The 4,351-nt window shown below is 36.8% G+C and overlaps 1 pseudogene; it reads left to right on the forward strand.

The window, feature by feature from the left end:
- The first annotated feature begins 648 nt into the window (after positions 1-648).
- LOC144233752 (elongation factor 1-alpha 1 pseudogene) lies at positions 649-1,981 on the forward strand (annotated as a pseudogene).
- The last annotated feature ends 2,370 nt before the right edge of the window (positions 1,982-4,351 follow it).

The following is a 4,351-nucleotide window of genomic DNA, read 5'->3' on the forward strand; positions in this document are numbered from 1 at the left end:
AGAGAGAGAGAGAGAGAGAGAGAGAGAGAGAGAAGGAAAGAGAATCCCCAACATACTCCACACTGTTAGCACAGAGCCCAACATGTGGCTCAATCTCACCAACCATTAGATCATGATCTGAGTTGAAATCAAGGGTCAGACATGCAACTGACTGAGCCACTCAGGTACCCCAAAGCCCAAATTCTTAATCAAGTGTAATCAGATCTTCATGAATTGATACCCCCTTATGGTTGATTCTACTTGCTTATTTGGCCCCAACCACCTACTCATTATCACACACCAAGCATGCTCCTTCTCATGTACTTTGCATATGCTGTTCCTTGGTCTGGAAAATGCTTTCCCCAGATGTACACATGGCTCTCTTTCAAATATTTTCTCAAATTGTTTAAGTTGCAAACTTCTTTTGCCCTAGCCTCTTTCCTGCATTATTCTAAACCTTAATATTTATCCCCATCTAAAATATGTTCTTTATCTTCACCTCATGTGATGCATAAGTTGCTAGTTTTTTAGTCCACTATTGTATAACCACAGCTTGAAACAACTATCACATAAGAAAATCTTGAAAATTAATAAGTCACTTTTTCTCAGTGAGTTTGCCACCACAACACAAGTGTTGTGAGTGAAAATCACCATGAAAACTAAACCAGAATGGAAAAGGAAAAGACTCATATCAACATTATCATTATTGGACATGGAGATTCAGGCAAGTCTACCACTAGTGGTCATCTGGTTTACAAATGTGGTGGACTAACAAAAGAACTATTGAAAAATTTGAGGAGGCTGCTGAGATGGGAAAAGGCTCCTTTAAGTGTGCCTGGGTCTTGGATGGACTGAAAGGTGAACATGAATGTGGTATCATCCTTGATTCCTCCCTATAGAAATTCGAGACCAGCAAGTATGATGTAAACATCGTTGATGCCCTAGGACACAGAGACTTTATCAGGATGACTGTTCTATCCTGACTGTTGCTGCTGGTGTTGGTGAATTTGAAGCAAATGTCTCCAAGAATGGGCAGACCTGTGGGCATTCCCTTCTTGCTTACCCACTAGATGTGCAACAGCTAATTGTTGTTGTTAATAAAATGGATTTCACTGAGACCCCTATAGCCAGAAGGTAGATGAGGAAATCTTTAAAGAAGTCAGCATCTACATTAAGAAATTCACTACAACCCCAAGAAAAGTAGTATGTTTGCCAATTTCTGGTTGGAATGGTAACAGTATACTGGAGCCAAGTGCTAACATACCTTGGTTCAAGGGATGGAAAGTGACCAGCAAAGATGGCAATGCCAGTGGCACATGCTGCTTGAGCTCTGATTTCCATTTTGCTGCCAACTTGTCTAATTGACAGGCCCTTGCATCTATTCCCCCAAGAAGTCTACAGAATTGGTGATATTGGTACTGTCCCTGTGGGCCACGTGGAGGTTGGTGTTCTTAAACCTGGCATAGTGGTCACCTTTGCTCCAGTCAGTATTAAAACTAAAGTCTGTTGAAAATGCACCATGAAGCTTTGAGTGAGGCTCTTCCTGGGGATGATGTGGCCTTCCATGTCAAGAAAGTATCTGTCAAAGATGTTCATTGGGTCAGTGTGGCTGGTGACTGAAAAAATGACCCACCAATAGAAGCAGCTGGCAACACGGCTTAGTGGGGTACCCTGAGCCATCTAGGTCAGATCAGTGCTGGCTATGCACCTGTGCTGAATTGTAACACAGCTCACATTTCTTGCAAATTTGCTGAACTGAAGAAGAAGATTGTCGTTCTAGAAAAAAAGCTGGAAGATGGCCCCAAGTTCTTGATATCCGGTGATGCTGTCATCATTCATATGGTTCCTAAAAAGCCTATGTGTTTTGATAGCCATTCTGGGTCATTTTGCTGTTCATATCATGAGATAGACCATTGCTGTGGGTGTCATCACAGTGAACAAGAAGGCAGCAGAGGCTGGCAAGGTCACCAAGTCTGCCCAGAAAGCTCAGAAGGCTAAATAAATATTATCTTCAATACCTGCTACCCAGTCTTAATCATTGTGGATGAACAGTCTTAGAACTGTTCATGTCAGTTGGCCATTTTAAGTTTAATAGAGGACTGGTTAATGATAACAATGTATCATAAAGTCTTCAAAAGGAGAGGAGGTTTTGTGGATCATTTGTGTGTGTGTGTGTGTGTGTCTGTGTGTGTGTGTGTGTGTGAGAGAGAGAGAGAGAGGCGTAGTTTTAACTTACTAGTTTTTAAAATCAGTACTTTTTAATGGAAACAACTTGACCAAAAATCTGTCACAGAATTTTGAGACCCATTGAAACAAAAGTTTAATGAGGGAAAAAAGAAAAATTAATAAATGAACATAAAATAGAAATTTATATTGAAGGTACGTTTTAAAGCTTATAGTTACTTGTCTGAAGGAAATTGGTGTCATTTTCTCTACTGCTTAGAATGTTTCTTTCATTTCGGTTTTCAGAGTTTTAATTGTGTGTGTGCCTGGTTGTACTTTTTCTTAGTATTTGTACTACCATGCTTTCATACTCATTTTTGAAATTGTGACTTGATACGTTTCATAAATCTTGGAAAATTTTCTGCATGTATTTCTTAATACATTCATTCTTTCACCCTCTGTCTTCTGGAAATGTAATTACACAATTTTCCACCTTTCTATCATATCTATGTGTTTCTTTCATACTTTTCTACAATTTTCATGTCTGTTTTCTTCATATTTCTTCCTGGATATTTTCTCATTATTAGTCTTTGAAATTGCTAGTCCTCTCTTCTGCCTTACCTGAACATCTAGTTATAGTGAGCATATTTTTAATGTCTAGAAATAATTACCTTTAAAAAATAAATTCCAGTTCCCTGGTAAAATTATCCATCTTTTTACACGTGTTTTATTAAAATTATTAGTCAAGTTCATTTTTGAAAACTCCAGTATATGGATTACTTGTAGATTGATTGCTTTATGTTCTTCGTGATTTTTGTCACTTGGTCTTATTTCTTCTTATTCAAGATCATTTTATTGACCACAGTATACATGAAAAATAGCAAAGGCTCTAGATGATGTCTCCCCACACTAGATTTAAATTTCTTCAGCTCAGGTTTGTCTGGCTGGCTGGCTGTTTTGCCTTCTAGAATTTACCTCTTTCAGAGTTTTGGGTAAAAGCTTGAATTTTAATAGTAGCCCCTCATTTTTGTCAGGCTGTGATAACTATTTTTGTCTTGGAGCACTAATTCTGGAAACTCTGACTAGTGTTATGACCTCTTTGGTGTCTAACATTCTCAACATCTCCTCCAACGCATGTATTGTTTATTTCAAGATGAGACTATGTGAGGTCTTTGGGGCTCATTTAATTTTATTTCCATGATAGTGATACTTCTTAAATCCCCAGTGCCTTTGTTTTTCTCTGATAGATTTAAACGCCTTGAAGAAAACACTTTATTTGTTTTATTTTCTGCCAGAAGACTTAGTCTAACACCAGCTCTGTCATCCTAGCTGAATGTGGAAACTTCACAAATTTATTTGGGGTTAAATTTTGCAACTATTTTAATTGACAGCATCTTGTGCTCAGTGAGATCTCAGAAAAGAAAAAAAAGATGCTTCTTTAATTTTAGACCAATACATATTAAACTCTAACATCTTTCATTCTTTTGAGTCAGGCTTTTAATTTTAATATCAGAGAATCTATTGATAACTTTCAATTGTCCTGGTGATTTTTTTCTTGTTGCACCATGCTGGTTTAAGGAACATCTATATCTGTGTCATATGGAGGGAGAGAGAGTTGGGAGAAAAAATTTTTTTAATATGAGAGCAATATATTCCTCCTATAAACAAAAACAACATATAATAATTCTTTGTATTAAGTGAAAGAGAAAGGAGAAGCAAGGCTGGATACGTGATTTGTCATAATTTGACAGAATGCAAAATGAAAATGGAGGGCTCTTGTTTAAAAATGAAGAATTTTAAGACACCTAAAGCAAAACATTAAGTGGATTTCAGAATAACAACTGCTCCTTCTTTATTTCTAAATTTTATAAATAGGCTAGGGTAGAGGCAACTCTAAAAATTCCCCACACTGTAATGTTCTGAGTAATTTCTGTAATGATGAGTTGTTGAGTGCCCAGTATGATGTGTATGTAGGCAGTAATATATAACCCACTAGGGAAAAAATTCCATATAATAAGAATGTATACAAGAGGTATTTTTTTAAAGGATATAGGTGATCTATGAAGGAAAGTAACTTATACCTCTCTGACTATAGTTAGAAAAATACAAAAATGTACATTGTTATATATTAACTATAATGTACATTTCCCTCTGGAGAACTCTGCTGAGAGCTGCTTTTTTATGCTTAGAACCATCATTTTTGTTCTGC

This window comes from Crocuta crocuta, unplaced genomic scaffold (genome assembly GCF_008692635.1).
Source record: "Crocuta crocuta isolate KB4526 unplaced genomic scaffold, BGI_CrCroc_1.0 scaffold165, whole genome shotgun sequence".
Taxonomy (NCBI): domain Eukaryota; kingdom Metazoa; phylum Chordata; class Mammalia; order Carnivora; family Hyaenidae; genus Crocuta; species Crocuta crocuta.